Genomic DNA, 19,674 nt, shown 5'->3' with positions numbered 1-19,674 from the left:
CTCATGACTGGCTTTTTGATAAGGTGCCAGAGTTATATAACTTGAGTTTTTCTGTTTGGGAAAGGAGAGGTTTCCTAGGTCCCAGGCCTTATCTTGGAATTTATGCTGTAATTTCTTTGGTTAGCTATAGGTTCTGTGGAGGTTTGAGAAATAAATAACCATGGTGAAGAGCTTGATTTTGGAGTGATTGCAGGAAGTTATTAAGAGAGTAGGAGAGGTTGCTGGAGTTTTGCTTAAGTTAGAAGGTGTTTAAGTTTATTTGTAAGAGCTCTTCATTTAAGTTATGTTTGTTTTGTGAAGATGTGGCTTGGAGGAAATTAAAGATGGGGGGGGGTGGGTGTTTGAAAATGTGTTGTGCAGAGAGAAATGAGATAGGGCAGTGGTCAAAGATGACAGGGGGCCTGTAAGTTTGGATATTAGATTTGGTTTGTTTGTTATAAGTATGTCCAGGAACGAGTAGTTGTCAGACTTGAAGTTGGGCCGAGGGGGCTCAGTGACTAGATGTGCTTTTCTAAGGCTAGTGGTAAAGTCAAGTACATAAAATGTTTTGGGTATTTAATAACTTGATATTGAAATTAGTAAGCAAAATGATGTTTGACAAGCGTTTTGAGTAGTCTAGGATGTCTGTGGTGAGACTGGGGCTGCTATTGAACAAATATTGTCAATGGAGGGTTTTTTTTTTTTTTTTTTTTGCATTTTTATGTTTAGCTACTAAGTTAATTCCTACCCAGTTTGGGGTTGAGTCATGATCCCGGGAAGTATAGTTTCAAGATTGCAGGCAGGATTATGTTGTATTTTTTTTTTAAGTAGGTGGGACCCTCCTCCCATTCCTAAGCCAGGTCTGGCACTAAAAATAAAAAAAAAATCTTGAGAAATATGTTGACTTTGGGTGTGTTGTTTTACCGAAGATTTTTTAATGGCTAGGATGTTGATGTTATACTTTTTCGGAAACAAGTGGAGTTGTTCAAGCTTCTGCCTGCATCAAGTAGAGTGACACTGAATGTAATTTGTGGTGCATTTATGGTAGATAGCTGAGTATGGCTATTGAGAAAGAAGAGACCAGGACTAAGTTCTACGGAGGATATTTAGTAATGGTGTGATTCCAATGATACATTTTAGGAGGGAGAGAAGAAGCAAATAGTGACTAAATCTGTTGGCATTGCTGCAGTAGTGTTTTGGAAAGGTGACATTTTTGTGAGAAAGATGACATTTTTGCAGTTCCGCTTTACAAGTGGTCTGAAATTTGCCAGGAAGTGGGGTAGATGTGATGGACAGGTTTCAGGGTAATGTCCAGCAGGACTAAAATAGGGTGGGGAAAGTCAAGAGGAAGTGAGGAAGAAGGAGGATATGAGTCTGGGAGAGATTCAAAAGTGAAGTTGGCACTGAATTGATCTTCCAGGATATTGGCAAGATCCTTGGGATCAGTATATTTAATGCCATTCTGTTGCAGCTCACAGCAGATCTGAGCATTGCCATTTAGACTCTTGACATAGTTATAGAATTCCTTGTTGTTGTCTTTGGAATATTTGGCAATTTTATTTTCATAACTAGCTTTGGAGGATTTTATGAGGGGTCTCAGCTTCTTAGTGAGGCTGGTAAGGGAGTTTTTTGTATCCTGGGATTTTCCTCTTTTCTGCAACAGTTTCTTTCTTTTGTTGTAAAGTTTGTTTACGGCAGGGGACCACCAGATTGTCTTCATTTTTTTGGAGGAGAGCATCTTGGCTCTATTTGGGATGGCACGATTCATGCATGAGTGGATGTGCTCATACAGTGCCTTAGTGTAGGACTCAGCAGTTGAAATTTCAGTTCCCATCTGCATGGGTGTCATGAAGTTTGTCACTTCTGACTTGAGTAGCATGAAGTTGGCTTTGGAGAAGATTTTATGGAGGTTTCCTTACTCATGGGTGGGGGTGGGATGTGGATGTTAAGGGTGATTAGCTCATGATCTGACCTGACCAATGAGGGTGTGACCATAGGTTTGGAGCATTGATTTCCCATGTTGCTAATGACCAGGTCTAGGATATTGGAGCCCCTGGTGGGACAATAGAGTAGTTAATCCAGGGCATTGGAATTTATGAATTCCAAGAACCGTTGGGCAAAGGTGTTGGTAAATGAGTAGTTTTCCCAGTAAATGGCAGGGTAGTTGAAGTAACCCAGTATTAGGGGGTTTGTTTGTATCTTAATATTTTCCAGTATGTTTAGAAAGGTGTAGTGAAAACCTTGGGGCATGGTGGGAGATCTGTAGCAAGCTACAATTTGGATTGCAGTCTTACATAGTGTTAGTTGCACCTGGTGAATTTCAGATGCATTGTGTTGGGCAACTAGCCTGGTGGTGTGAATATCCTTGGTGAATATGGACCCTCCTCCACCTTTAGTGTTTCAATCCTGGTTTGGTGGCCGAAAGTGTGATAAGAGTTGTACCCTGGTATTGCAGGGGTGCTCTCTGGAACCTTGAACCAGGTCTCAGTTACTGCACAGATATTGATGTTCTCCATTTTTAGGAGTGCCTCGAGAGGGTGCATTTTGAGGTTTAGACTTCTAGCATTGAGTAGCATTACCTTCAGATTTTTCATGCTTGTACCTGTTAAAGTGGTGGTTTTGTCCTTTGAACTTTGCCTAAAAAAGGCACTATAGGGGTGGCAAGAGCTTTAGCCAGTAACCTGAATCCCAGGGGTGACAAGTGCAGACCATCTCTGGCAAAGCATTGTGGTCTGTCGATCATGTCATCCCAGGCAGACAGATACTGGATTCCCTTTGAATGACACCAGAAGCTTAGCCAATTGCTGAAGTCAATAATTTTGCCCTTATATTGTGGTATCATTCTGGGCGAAGGCAGGATACTACTCAGGGCTAAGGTCATATCTGCCTGGGCTACATGATCCGAGAGCTCTTTCACGTCTCTTTTCATGTAGTCCAGGGAGGTACATCTCAAGTCATTCACTCAAACATGGACAATGACAGAGTCATATTTGTACTTGTTGTGGAGTGACTTGAGTGCATGTGTTATGTGGTGGATCCTGGCACCCGACAGGCAGCTGACTGTAATTTTCTCCTTGTTCAAATAGGTGAGTGGGACATCAGTGTGCCTGACTATACCATAGTGTTTGCTAGTTTCATATCAGGGTTGTTATGTGTTGATTGCAAAAGCGTAATTGTGTCTTTTAAATTTATTGATATCAGCAGCTTCTTGAAAATTTCACAGTTGTTTATTAAGATTGGGTGAATTTTTATTGTCTTTAAGAGTTTCTTGTTTTAAGAAGGAAATCATTTGTGGATTAACTTTATAAGTTATAATATCCCAGTGAAATAATTTAATCCATAATGGGTACCATTAATTTCCTATTGGGTCATGATTTGCTATCTGCATGATGTGACTTGCATTAATAATTTCATAGTACAACTGAAAATCAGGAAGGCCTAGGCCTCCTTTTTCTTTTGTGGGTATTAGCTTATTATAGCTATTTCTTGTACTTTTTGGGTACCATATGAACTTTGCCAGTCAAACTTTTATCTTGTTGAAGAAGATAATTGGAATTTTCATGAAAATGGCATTCAGATGGTATAAAATCTTAGGCAATATGTTAATTTTTATAATTGAAGCTTTTGATAAGGTAGATCGTTTAAGCTTTTCTGACTTACTAATGTTACCAACTATATATTGGCCACGTTTTACCTATATTATTATTGAACACATCTGCTTGTATATGGCTAAAATTTATACCTAAATACTTCAAGGTATATTGCACTTTAACATTAGTCTCTGGAAAGTAAAATTCCTTATGTTCCAGTGGGTTAATCGGATACATGATTGACTTCTTAGGATTGATTTCATAGTTGGATACCTTGGAAAACTTATCTGTGGATGATAGGATTTTATTTAAATCAGTATTGGGATAATGAAATAAATATTGAGATCATCTACAAAAGCTGTGTATTTTACTTGAGTGTTTGATACATAAATAAGATGATGGTATGTTCTCTGGGTAATTTGCAGTAGTAATGCTTCTATATAAAAATTAAACAGGTTTGGTGAGAGTGGGCATCCCTGTCTGGTTCCATTTGCTATTTGTATTGGGTTAGACGTTTTCTTATTAATATAAAGAGTTGTAGTTGCTTTAGTATATAATGCAGTATAAAAACAAATGGAAATCATGATACCAAAAGCAGGAATACAAACAAAAATCCCTAGACTTTAATAAAATAAAATAAATTAAATGAATGCATAATATGATAAAGCACTATTCGTCTAGTCAGTGACCAGACTTCTTCAGATAATGAATGCATCACAAATTTCACGTAAGTACTTTAACTTCATCTCAACTGATTTGAATTCAGTAACTAATTAGTTAATAAATTAGTTAATATAAACAATGATTAACCAGCTAGTACACTCAAATGAAGTGCATAGAAAAATGTGACATAAATTCCTTAGTGAATGTTGCATAATAAATACATAATGCAACGTGTGTGTGAACACAACTGAATAATGTAAAAATAATGTCCGTTACAGAGTTAAAAAATTCAGTGATAAAAACAAAAAATAAAAATAATAAATTCACATAATATTGTGTGCTATTCACACAGTGTCATCGTATTATTGTCCTCCTTTAGATATAGCTATAGTAATCAACTACGCTACCTGAAATGTGAGATATGAAAGTGTGATATAAAAAGGTGTAAAGATGTCTCTGTATACCACTGTCTACAAATAGGTGACTAATGACAAGGGTCTTGTATTGAGTCTCTAATAAATTTGAATATATATGTTTTTATTCAGCTGTTAGTGAATGAATCCCTATGTTGAATTAGGGTTAATATTTATAATGTTTATAGTCACACCTTGGGTGATCTAAGTCCCAGAACCTTACATGCACTCATCTAGTCAAATTTCTCAACTTTAACAAACACTGAATAGAACACATTTCATTAAGGCCCCAAAAGTGGCAAGCATCTAAACAAATTTGCCACATTAATTCTAATATCCGCACGAATAATGACCTGGGTCCACCTCTATGGTCTTTAGCAATGTGTTCAATGACCCTAAATTTGAAGGAGTGTGTTGGGTTTAACTTAATATGGTTGGCCAATGTGTTCTCTGTTTTCCCTTTCCTAATGTAGGATAAATGCTCTCCATGTGGGGCCAACTTTGCCAATACAGTAATGGCCCATTGGGAAAAGGAATATATCATTAAAAAAGGAAATGTAATGGAACGGATCTCGTTTTATACCCACTATTTGGATGACATATTTGTCATTTTTAATGGTGGCTTAGATGAAGCAGAGGATTACATTAAATATTTGAACCAGACAACTTTTTGAATTTCACTTACACATTCCATCAAGATGTAATTACATATCTTGATATCGAACTAACAAAAGACAGGGTTCTAAAGAGATTAACATCTAGGATTTTTATGAAAAGTACATTTTCTAATACCTACCTACATTACAGCAGTTTGCACCTCTTTCACCAAAAAAGTCAGTAATCAAGGGCCAATTGGTTCAAGTTGCTAAGATGGTATTTATTGAATGTGATTTTATTAAAGAATGCCATAAAATCGGTGAAATGTTTATTACCAGGGGTTATCCCGAGGAACTTATTTTTGAGATCACTGCAGAGATCCATCATAAAAGGGCTAATGGGACATATTTACCCTTGTTGGGTACCCCTCAAGGGGCAAATCCTAATCTGAGTAACAGTGTACATCAAGTAGTGACTACCTCCCGACAAGTTTTATAATTACCTTTAGTATGAGGAGTAGAGACATTCAGGCCATAGTGAAGAAAAACTGGAGCATGTTGAACAACTACAACTTATGCTCTAAGTTAGGACCTAGCCACTCCTTTACTTTTAAGAGAGGGAGTAATTTGAAGACTTTTTTAGAGGACTTAAATATGAAATCAGTTAGACACCCTGGGATGGCAAGGTGTGAATCATGTAATTACTGTAAACATACAGACGTAGGGTATAATTTCAATGTCCGCAACAAACAGTTTACCAAAACATCTGGGAGGTTTAACTGCAATTCGACCTTTGTGGTATATTTAGCTCAGTGCCAACTTTTACCGCTTTCTACGTTGGGAAGACGGATCACAAATTGAGAGAGTGAGCTTATCAGCATTTATATTACATTAGGAAAGGAAAGCAGAGAATGCATTGGCCAACCATATTAAGTTAAACCCAACACACTCCTTCAAATTTAGTGTCATCGACCACATTGTTAAAGACCCTAGAGATGGTCCTAGGTCCTTATTCCTGAAGAGATTAGAATTAATGTGGCAAATACATTTAGATGCTTGCCACTTTCCAGGCCTTAACGAAATGTGTTCTATTCAGTGTTTGTTAAAGCTGAGAAATTTGACTAGATGAGTGCACGCAAGGTTGTGGGACTTAGATCACACAAGGTGTGACTATAAACATTATAAACATTATAAACATTAACCCTAATTGAACGTAGGGATTCATTCACTAACAGCTGAATAAAAACATAAATATTAAAATTTATTAGGGACTCAATACAAGAAGACCCCTGACACTAGTCACCTATTTGTAGACAGTGGTATACAGAGACATCTTTACACCTTTTTATATCGCACTTTCCTATCTCACATTTCAGGTAGCATAGTTGAGTTTTATATATATATATATATATATATATATATATATATATATATATATATATATATATATATATATATATATATATATATATATATATATATATATCTAAAAGAGGACAACATTGTGTGAATAACACACAATATTATGTGAATTTATTATTTTTATTTTTTGTTTTTATTACTGAATTTTACTACTGAATTTTTTAACTCTGTAACAGACATTATTTTTGCATTGTTCAGTTGTGTTCACACACGCATTTTATTATGTATTTATTATGCAACATTCACTAAGAAATTTATGTCGGATTTTTTTATGCACTTCATTTGAGTGTACTAGCTGGTTAATCATTGTTTCTATTAAATAATTTATTAACTAATTAGTTGCTGAATTCAAATCAGTTGAGATGAGGTTAAAGTACTTAAGTGAAATTTGTGATACATTTATTATCTGAGGAAGTCTGGTCACTGACCAGACGAAAAGTGCTTCATCATATTGTGCATTCATTTAATTTATTTTGTTTTATTAAAGTCTAGTGATTTTTGTTTGTATTCTTGCTTTTCCTATTATCATTTTCCATTTGCTTTAGTATATAATGTTTTATTCATTTTTATGTATTCATTTGGGAGTCCAAATTGAAAAGTACAAGGAGGAGCAATTTTTGATTGTCTCTGTCAAAGGCTTCTGTTGCATCTACTGATAATGCATATTTATGGGATTTGTCCTTGGCACATAAATGGGTTAGGGCATCAATGGTTAATGTGTTGTCCTTTACTTGTCTATGACTCATAAAGCCTAGCTGTTCAGGTGTTATTATGACTGGGTCTACTTTCTGTATTCTTTGTGCTAATATTGTTGAAAATATCTTGATATCCAAATTTATCAGAGCTATAGGTATGGGTCTATAGTTGTTCGGATTTGTGGGATCTGTATTCAATTTTGGGATAAGTACGGTTTTGGAGATGTTCAGATAAAGGTCTGATATCCCAACTTTTTATTATATAGTTGTATAGTTTTAGAAGTATTGTTGTTATTTGTTGCTTAAAATGTTTATAAAATTCTGCTACATACCCATCAGGACCAGGAGTTTTCCCATGTTTTAATTTATCAATGGCCTTTCTTACTTCCTCTTTTGTTAGTGGGCTTTTCAGATTATTAGATTGGGATTCAGTAATCTGAGGGAATTCTAAGTAATTTGCAAAGGTTTGGAATAGGTTGTCATTAATATGATCTTGTGGACCGTAAATGGTTTGAAATATTTCTTTGAAAATCCCTATTATTTAAATATCAGAGTTATAAATACTGTCTTTGTATTTTATTTCTTGTATTTTATTGAGCCCACTCTGCATATTTGTGTAGCATTCTCCATCCTGTAAATGTATATTTTTGTGTTAGAATCTCATTTAACTGTTCCTGTAGACTTGCTATTTGTTTCTCAATAGTAAGAGTGCAATTTCTTTGTAGTTCAAGTTCAAAATGTCTTAGCTTACTTTCCATTTTACTTATATTTTCCCTTCTTATTTTTTTGTAATATGATGCTTTTTGGATGAGGGTACCCTTAGCCATAACTTTAATGGCTACCCATTGAATATCTAAAGGGATATCACTGTTTGCAAAGTTTTCATTTAAGTGCATAAGATAATTTATAAGCTCTTGTTCCACTTGTTTAATTTTCAACAGGTTTGAGTTTAATGTCCAGTTTGATGTAATGTGGGTAGTAAAACCAGTTTTATTTAGTGTTATTGTTTGATTTATTTTTGAATGATCTGATAATGATCTAGGTTCTGAGTTATACTGTACTTCATAATGAGCAAAGCTTTGAGAAATTAGAAATATGTCAATTCTAGACCAGGATTTGTGGTATGGGGAAAAATATGTGTATCAGGTGCCTAGACTGTCTGTGTTGTTAAGTTCAAAACGTATATGCTTATTTGTTGAGACACAGGTGTGTGTGTTTTTATGTGTTGTGCTTGTTTTTTGCTTTGTTGTGTGCATATGTGATTTCTTTAGGCAGCATTTTGGAGGCCTCTGGGCTTTTGTTAAGTTACTAGTGAGTGCCTCTGATTCTGTAGATTTATGTGTTATGTCCTTATGTAGTGTGGGAAGTGATGTGTATGTAGTGACAACTTGCTTGGGATTGAATTTGTCTGCATGTAAAACCCTTGCTCAAATTTCATAGTGTAACCCCATAGACAGCTGAAATCTATGGACAGATTATTATGAGAGTGAGGAATGGAGCTTGCAATATATCAGTCTATTGGGTTATAAGCCAAACTGATATAGTATAATGGCAATGACAATATTCAACTGTGTCCATTGACTGTATGAACATTTTAAAACCTAATATAAAAGTGAATTACCTTGATCCGATCAGAAATCATGCTGTTTATCACACTGTTTAATGAAAACAAAGAATATACAGGTATCTGAGGAACTGAAACAAAATGGATTTCTATAGTACCTTTGATAGAGATGGAATAAAGAGGCTATTTCATAGTTAATCAATATAATTTGTAGTGGGGATGGGGGGGTGCAGGGACGTGGCTTGTTCCCTTGCAAAAAATGTAATTTTTACAATTTTTGTTGTTTTGTTTGCATGCTGTGAGTGTATTTTTCATGAATATATAGAGATATGTTGATGTTTGCTTGTTGAATTTTTGTTGTCAACTTTATTGACATCAATTTTGTGTGCTTGATGTAAGTGAGTAGTCATATATATATATATATATATATATATATATATATATATATATATATATACAATATCTATCTATCTAATCTATCTATCTATCTATCTATCTATCTATCTATCTATCTATCTATGTGTGTGTGTGTGTGTGTGTGTGTGTGTGTGTGTGTGTGTGTGTGTGTGTGTGTGTGTGTGTGTGTGTGTGTGTGTGTGTTTATATATATATATATATATATATATATATATATATATATATATATATATATAGATATATAAATACATATTTATGGATAAATGCACACACTTACACACACACATATATATATATATATATATATATATATATATTTATATATCTGTGTGTATTTATATATATATATATATATATATATATTTATATGGATCTAGGACTGTTGAACGAAAGTTCAACAGTCCGAATCCTGTATCACCGAACACAATTTAGCGAAAGAGGTTTCACTGAAAAAGTGCTTTTGCTAAACTGTGCTAAATAAAAAAATAAAAAAAAACATTAAATTAACATTTATGCAGGGGGCAAGCCCCCCTACACCCCCCATGTGGGGGTCTGTGCCCCTCACACCACCCTACTTTAATATTTTCACTCCGAGATCACACTACAGTGGGGAAAAGGGAATTTTCCCTTATCCGCACCATAGAATGACCTCCACAACAGGCATACTTACGCAAATATGCTGCTTCAGTGAAAAGCATTTCCGTGTAAGCATGCCCGGCCAACAGTAATTTGGTGAAAAGTTTATTCGGGGATGAGTATGGATCCCATATATATATATATATATATATATATATATATATATATATATATATATATATATATATATATATATATATATATATATATATATATTTATATATATATATATATATATATATATATATATATATATATATATTTATATATATATATATATATATATATAAATTATTATTATAGATTATGATGAGGTAGATAAAGCTACCCATAGGTATGGTACTGGGTTAAATGGGAGGGTCTCCAATATTTTCAACAGAGGGGGCTCCACAGCCTAACACATTATGGTATCGGACTAAGCTGATGCTAACTGGATCATGCCATTTTGTATAAGTTTAGGACCAGGTGTTTGTCCTAGTTTTATAATGCAAGAAAGTCTTATAATTATCCTTCTCTTCAGAATATAATTTAAGCTCAAGAGATGCTTTTTGTTTTAAAAAAAGCAAAAATTGTGTAATTTATGAAATATTGCTTAGTTTATTTGATATGTAGCAATATATGTGAAGTGTAATGTTTGTTATGTTAGTATAGTTTGATTACTTTTATATGAATGTACATTTTCCTATGTCGCAACTGATAATAGATCTATTGTAAGATTAAAAGTGTTTTCTGTTGGAGTTTATTTTAATGATCACCAGGGTGCTTTGTTCCTAATCTTGTCATTGTATTTGGCTCTAGCTAGGATAGCCAGTTCTAGAACCTGGGAATAGAATGCCTTTGTAACAGAGCAAGGTAGCAAATAGGGCCCTAGGCAGGGGAAATAACCTGTTCAAACCTGTCTATTTTATTTAGTTTTACAATGTTTACAAAGATGATGGCAGTTTGCTAAACAGAACAAAAACAGTCTCACATTGAAAACAAGCATGGCATGACCAAGAGCAAACTTCTCTTCCATTGTAAGACACATTCATTAAAATTCAGATTTACTGAAAATGAATCTGGACTGTTTCAGATTAAGTGTACCATGGATAATGACAGTCACACTGGGCATGCTCCTGCACTTAGCTAACTTGAGCCCAAGTCTGTTGCTTCTTCCACTCAAATACCTGCTATGTGGAAATATGTCTGTTCATACATACAGCTACATATACATATCTGTCTCTCCCTCACCCCCTCATGCTTGATTAGTGTATCTATCAGTATGGGAGACATGCATATATGATAAGATATATATATCACAACAGTTGTCCAATGGAACCAGACCAAGGCCACAACCGTACATAATCCACTCACCCAGAGACCCCTGTAATGGTGGAATTTCACCCTGTAGACAGACACAAGTGAGCAAGTGGTATAATGTACAATAGTTGCAATGCATGCCTTGGACAGGCCATATTGTCCCTGGCCACATGTTTGCCTATCAGACTGCAAACAGCCACATATGGCCATAATGGTAACTGTACATGCATAGCAGGGATATTACCAGGTATCCCATTCCTAGGGAACTAGATACAATAACAGTACCAAGCAGTATCACTCTGCAGATCACACATGCTGTCCAACACAAGACCATTTTGCGTACTCCACAAGTACTGTGTCTGCATCCACATATACAACAGACATAACCTGTGATGCATGCAATAAGTACTGTGAGCTATAATGTGTAATAGTACACAGGTAGGGGTTCTAATCTTACATCAGTCAACTCTCTCTCTCTCTCTATCTGTGTGTGTGTGTAACTATATCCCCTTGCAGCACTACAATCATGCCCATGTGGGCCATCCATGTGCAAGGCATGCATTTTATGACCTTGTGACTGGCTGCTGGCCTCTAAATTGCCCTCCTTTACAAGGCCTGTTGATGTCATCCACCTTAAGAACACTGGTTGACATTCTAATATCAAAGAAACTCTGTGGTGCATGTGATAAGTAATGTAAGCTATAGTGTGTGGTAATACATAAGTAGGGGTTCTAATCTCATGTCAGCCAACTATGTAGGTGCGCAAAAATATATCCCCTTACAGCACTACAGACAGGCCCATATGGGCTATCTTTATGCAATGGTTATGCATTTTATGGCCATATGACTAGCTGCTGGCATTTAAGTTGCCCTCCTCCACATAAGCATAACTGATGTCTGACACCTTCTAGATTTGTACGTTCAGAAAACCCAAGTGCTATGCATCAATGGTAGTAGACCTTGTCACAAAGTATGAATGCATGATTACGCTGACTGCCTCCATTGTCCCTGATACACTGTTATACACATATGCTCCTATGGAGACATGCACGTATACTGCCTTACCTTGCTGACATCATATTTCTGCTGTGCTACCATGCCATTCTGTGCCAGTGTAGTGCCACCATTTGTCCATTGTGTAACCCTTCAGACACTTGGAATGGACACATGCACATGTCCATGACACATTTGTTATTCTGTAACACTACCACCAGTCTAACAACATGCAACAAAGATACACAAAGTTAGATGTGTAGTCATGACACATGCCAGCACACGATACCTGTAGTGGCCCACAGGTGCCATGGCAAAATAATATTGCACTACACAAGTACATGTAAGGTAATATAGTCAAGTTGTGCATCTGACACACATTTGCATTTCCCTGCATCGATGACATGGATGGCAGAGATGTGGCACAGGTATCATCACATGTTCAGGGTGTAGTGTGGGGGTGCCAGAGGCCTAGGCTGTGCCAAACAGGTAACCGCATGTTTGTGAGTCAGGAAGGGATACGGGTTAAATGTGGCATGGAGACATGCCATGTGTATCTGCTGGTGACCTGCATGTGATAGTGGTGTTTGACTGTGTACGTGAACACAGTCAAGCACAATGTATGTACATGTGTATGTTGGACAGTTGTGGACCACACATAGTAGAGTAGACAGCTTACTGTCTCCAGCCATGAACATGTGAATTGGCTCTTCCAGGAGCAGCACTGGAACCACCATGCCCAATGTCAGATGAGGTGCTAATACCTGAGGGTGACTGCAAAATACTGGGGATGTGTCACTTATGGGATGCCAGGACCACGTTTCCATGGCCTACCACATTGTGGTGTAGACAATATTCTTCCTTCTGTAGCAATGTAGCTACTACCACTACAGGAGCATGACTGTGCATGGTCACATGGACTCCCAGCAGATGGTGTTGCTGACCTTCGCCCATGTGTCCAACTCCCAATGCTAACCAGATGTTCCAGCACAGACATCGTGCAGTCAAAGACAGATGCTGTCTCAGCCCACCGTCTATCCACTATAGCAGTGAACTGATCCAGCATGTTCCCAGTGCAGTGGAGGCAGTCACTGATGTCATATTGTGCTGCATCCATAACCCGAAACATTTTATGGTGTTGTACACAGAACATGCCTGTGTCTCCATGACAGACCAAAACATATGTATAGTGACCCATGATGTGACACCTGCAACAAGTAGTGGATGGACAGCAGTCCTCCTACAAGCACCCCTGTCAATTTGCCTGTGTGGGACCTTGCCAGGTCTCTGGCTATGGCCAGTGCATACATTCACTGATGCCATAGTTGTTACACTGCCATGTTCAATGTCACCACCCTCTGACTGTCCAATATCTGTGGCCTCTGGGGACTAGGTATGTGTGGGCATACTGGTTGTGTGTGGTGATATTGGGGGAGGAAGAGGGATGCCAACCTTTGGGACACATTCAGCCACTGACAACCCCACCTGTGCCTCACTATGGCCACCATCAGCATCAGCATCTGATGACATACTAACATCAGGTTGTGAGGGGAACAGACTCCAACCACCCCCCTTCCCAGTCACTTGTGAGAAGCAAAACAACAGCAGTACATTACTACCTGGACTAGTATGTATGGTAATCCCCACAGAATCATAAAGATGAGGCTCCACAACTGCATTCCAAGTCCCACTTCTTCACATCTCTGCTCCCATGCACAACAAACAAACTCACAACAACATACACAGACATGTCAGGCCCATTATAACATGCACTTCAGCTACATCCAGTTAACATTGCCTGTGAAATACACCTGTAAGATATGCAATATGACATTATATGTGATAGAACTAAACATAAAACCCAGTACACCTTTATTATTTATTTATTTATGTTATTTATTTACATTTGTTGACCAGGAAAATCCGACTGGACACAGGTCCTTTTTCAGTGGAGACATGGGGAGAAAAGCTCCACAATAAAGAACATTTAATTACAGGATAACAAGAAGTATAGGTAGTTTTTTTTTTTTGCTTAACAATAGGAGTAAAACAGACATAGTTCAAAATGAATAACATATTTAGGTGAAGGACAATTGAGTATATAATGATATGCCAGTAGTAGTAGTAGTAGTAGTAGTAGTATCAGTGCCTCAGGTATGTACCATCTCCCTGTTGTATTTGAACAGGCATCTTGGAGTACCTGCCTCATGTATAGCAGGCTGTGTAGCCACTCATAATTATAAGTGCAAACATATTAAAGTTTGTACAATTACACACCTGTAATTACCCAGTCTATCTGCTGCAGTTACCTGTTCCAGAATGGAACATACAAATATCCTTCTCTGGCTAAGCACAGCAGTTGTACATAGGGAAAATGGCAGCACTTAACTTTCTTAGGGTATATATGATCCTTAAAACAACAGTATCACACTTACCAGGTACAGGACCATGGACTTTGGCCACACCTGCCAGACCTATGAAAAGATGAGGGAGCTATATTGTCAACACCACCAACTGTTGCAGCACTACTAGGTAATGTGTGCATATATCCACATCTACAGCAGCCACTGTGATAATGGCTAAGTTGGTGACATTCTGTGTATGTATGCACAACTGAGCATAAAAACCAACCCCCCACAATGCAGATAGACCTGACATCCATGTACTGGTATGTGCAGCCTGCCACAATGACTGATACGGTATTACACTGGTAAACACAGTAAGCTTACCTGGACACTCCTCTTCTGTGGGCACTGTGGCACCCACCTCCACAATGTATGGCATGATATATGCCTGGGATCTGTTGGTTGTTCCTTGGTTCACCAGGAATTCCTCTGTGTCCGAGAGTGGTTGTTCCATTGCAGGCCCTCCACTGGTGGCAGATCGATCCCTGGCAACATCAGCTGCCCTTGGTTGTGCAGAATTCAGCATGTTTGTGGCCCAGTGTTGGACCTGCTCATAGGTCCTGCCCTGTTAGCCAATCTGACTGATATCCCACACAACATCTGCCAAGAATGCTGCTTGTTGTTCCCGATTATGCCTCTGCCTGGGTAACAAGATGTGATTGTGCCATCTCACTCCATTCACTATTATGTCATTCTCCACCTCTTAGAAGGGGATCCAGCACACCCATAATGGCCTGCACTATCCACTGCTCCATCACACGTCATACCCCAGAGCCTGGCAACACACTACATGTGTGGATACCACTAAGATAGTAGCAATACTGGGGTATGTCCCTGTGTGCCATGATAGATTCTGCTGTATATTCCTACACCCAGCACTGCAGTCTACTGTGGTGTGTCCATTATTGGTATACTCCCACTACTATGTCATACGGTCACTGCCAGACAAATAGCAGTATGCTATTACAACAACTATATGGGGACAGACCAGCAACATCAGTGTGCCGCTATGACAGAAAACAATGCAAACCTGCTGTAGTATATGTTCCCTGTAGGCATCATACCTCTCCACTTTACAGATGTTTGCAGAGTGTCAAGATGTTTGCCGAGTAGTTTTGGTCATTTTCACATAACATTGTGGATTTCTGACAAATGGTTGGCCAATCATTGTTGGTTGATGTCAGAAAATAAAGATAGACATCTGAGTTTAATACATCATAACCTTCAGAATACAGTTATGCTAATGTAATATCTGTTATTCTATTCACTTTCTTACTTTGTATGAGCAATAGTTACAGTGTCCCTAATTTTGGGCCTTTCTCTCTCCATTAATTATGACTGTTCAGATATCTTGTTATAACAGGTTGACAGCTATGTTAGGCATAGCTCTCACCCCAGATAGGGAACAACATAAACAGGATCATGGACTTAGCCAGAGTACATCAGGGACAATCAGGGAAACTTTTAATATGTTAGAAGCATATATGTAAAACATTGACAGAATGAGAGCAGGTGAATTAATGTACATAGTCTGATGTTACAGGAATATACAGCTCTTGTCACATTATTTTACATTTTATTCACTAGCTTCCCTACAATAGCCAACAATTGTAGGGTGAATAAAAGGACAGAGCTAAGATGTGAGTGGAAATCAGGGACATTTCAGAGGAATGTCTGTATGTGCAGGACAGCTGAGTATAAATGACATGCCATCACCATAGATCTAAGACAGGCTTACAGCTGTGATCCTTATTCACCATAACTCCATCCTCCCATCTGCATCCTGTTATATGGAGAAATTATTTACTTACCTGGTTGAGTGTAGTAGTCCTTTGTTGAACTTTGCTACTGGTAATCTTTGGAAAATATGCTGTCTGTGTGAGGTACGTTTCATACAGACTTGTTCCCCATAGCCAGCTGCTAGCCTTTTTAAGGTACTGCTCATTAGCAGGTAATTGCCTCTGCACCAATCTGTGGCTCTGCTATGGTAATTGCAGCCAGCACAGCTGAATTGCACTATCATTAGCCATGAAATGTCACCACAGTGCAATATATATAAGGCCTTCATGTAGACCTGGGCCCCTTTCTTAGCTGTTAAGACAGACATTACTGAGGTGTGGAGACTACAGCATGGCAGAGGTTAGGTAACATAACTGTCAACTGTAGAGATTTATGCAGTATGTCCACAGTTTTGCCTCATATGTGTGGTCAGTGTCCTATGACATTGTGGTCATCTGGCAATTCACTTGCAAACATTGTGGGTTGAGGTCAGTAATGGAAGACACACATATGAGTGTCAGACTTCATACCCTTCTGAATATGCAGGCTAATGCAATAGATGTTATTGTATCAACTTACTATCAATGTAGGAGCAAACTGTAAAGCATGTCCCTATCTGTGGTCCTTTGTCCCCCCATTAAGTATGCCTGTCTGCATTCCTTGTGCTAGGGGGTTGGGCGTTAATGCAGGTCTGTAGTTGCTACCTTTACATACAAGTGTGTGTGCTACAGGCTGCAGCTGCTGCAGCCTAGAACACATGGGAGGAGTGTAAACACTTTGGAGGACAACAAGCTGTACATGTAGCTGTGGCAGCCCTGTTGTTATGACAGAACTAAGGTATGGGTACTATTTATAGTCCAAGTGAGGCATATGATTAAGGTACATTTGTTATGCAACAGTGTCAATAGCAGAGTAGTAGGTGACATATATTTATGCTATATGGATATATGCAGTGTGTCCCCATCTGCAGGCCTTTGACTTGCAAAACTGGATAGTAGTTCATTAATTGGCAGTAGCCTGTGTGGATAAAGATTGCATGACTCAGTCATTAATTGCTGTCATCACAATAATGTAACTGAACTGCAACACAAGACTGGATTTGAACCCAGGACTGTGTGTGGCAAAATGTACTGTATGCAAGACATTTAACAGAATGAGTTAGTGAGACACAGCAATAAGAAGTGCTTTTGCAAGATATACATGTACTCATACAGGCTGTAACAAATATTTTCTACATCCATCAGTACGTGCATGGCTTTCTATGGATGTATTTCTGCACCAGAGTCTCAGTTGAATATGTATTTTGCCATGAATGCCTTAGCAGGTGTCTTTCTACATGTTGCTTATAGAAGGGCACATTTACCTGCTATCACATGCCACACTTACATCCATTTTTATGTCTTTGACTGTCTAATACTGTATTATTGCACCAGAGTCCAAGATACACTACTATTGTTCCCATTAATTTTTAATTCCAGTTTAAGTGGTGCAGTGTGGTGGGCAGCTATACTGAGACACGCCTAATGACTGTAAGTGGCAATCACTATGTTTTGATGAAAACACCTGTTTTAATTATAACTGTGGTGTGGTGGGTTAAACCAGTGTACTACAGGTGTAATGATAATGGGTTCAAACCATGGCAGAGGTGTTTATTTTATACATGTGACTTACAATTTTATAAACATAAATACTCTTTACAGCTCTATTTAGCTGACCTAAGCAAAGCTGCGCAACATGACATGCCACATAGATCTGTGCTGTAAAATATAAAGAAAAGAAAAAAGGGGAACTAGGAAAGTTGTGAAATGGGGGCAAGCAAGGGAAAAACATAGTGAAAGGCATGTAGGGATGTGAAGGAATTGTGTATGAAAGAACCATAGCTATCCATTTCTTGTACACCAACAGCTGTGCACATTGACAGATTTTGTAGATCAAGCTGAACTATCAAACCCCAGAAAGAGGAGTGAAGACCACATAACTGCATTGTCAAGCCAATTGGACTAAATTACTTGCATCCAGTGGACACATGCAGAATGGAAAGCTATGTATGGGGCGATATTTTTAGGGGGACAGGTACCCATTTTTGTTTTTATTAAGGTGAGAGTGGAATGTTAGGGAAGGGACTTAGGTACATATGGGAAGGTCAGATGGGTAGGAAAGGATGCAGTTGCAGGAAGACAGGACAAACAAGACAACAGACAGGGGCAGTGTGTGACATGAGTTGGGTGAACACCTTGGATGGGGAGGGTGTTGTGGAATCCAAGTCACACATGCCTCCAGATGGCCACAGCATGACTCACATCCCCACCCAAGGGACTGTTGATACTGCTCCTTTACTGCCCCAAGTGTGTCTGTGCTGGAGGCTGGGTGCCAGGATGAGGCTGCCTCACCATGTTTGCCATCATGCCCTTAATTTGGAGCAGGAGGCGTGACTAGCTCCAATGAACAATCCTGCACTCAATGACTGGTTGTTCAGCCTGGGTGACAATGCCCCCACTGCCACCACTCCTGGGGAGGGCCGGGCCCCATTCCCTGAGGAAGTCCCACCTGATGCCACTGCTAGTGTAGAAGCAACAGAGGGGGCACCACCGGTCTGAGTCCCAGATGTTCTATGACCTACTGCCACGGCCTGTTGATCACCCAGAACCGGCCTACCTTGACATGATGTAGTAATGCAGGTTCAACAACAAGCATAAGTTAGGTGTGAACAAATCATTGTCAGTAATAGCATGGCAGAACATTGGAAATAACCCAATTGCATATCAATGCATATTATGTGAAACACAACAACAAACAGAACAGTCAGTATGATAACAGCATGCCAGTAACAGTTACAGCATAACACCAACAAAATAGGTAATGGAACAAGATGTGTTAATATGCAACCATTATGAAACAAAACAATAATAAAACACATGTCCCAAATTACAGTTATTGTAACAGCATATGTTAGTAGTAAACTATAACCAATGAATAACAATAAGAAATAAATGAAGATTAGAGGTGAGGAGAGAGAGAGAGAAAAACAGTCCATTATCGACATTTCTGGTTATTTCTTTCACAACAGTATTACTCTCTACTCTGCGGGACTGTATTTTATTTATGTGTACAGTGACTACAAGTCTCCTTTAGCTGATTTAGCAAGTACAAACCTCTGAAGCTATTTGCATGGGACACTGTGGACCAGGCAGTAACAACTGCGGGTACACAACTACACAGAACA

Source organism: Protopterus annectens, chromosome 8.part0 (genome assembly GCF_019279795.1).
Source record: "Protopterus annectens isolate FY-2018-M chromosome 8.part0, PAN1.0, whole genome shotgun sequence".
Classification (NCBI taxonomy): Eukaryota; Metazoa; Chordata; order Ceratodontiformes; family Protopteridae; genus Protopterus; species Protopterus annectens.
This window is presented reverse-complemented; position numbering follows the sequence as displayed.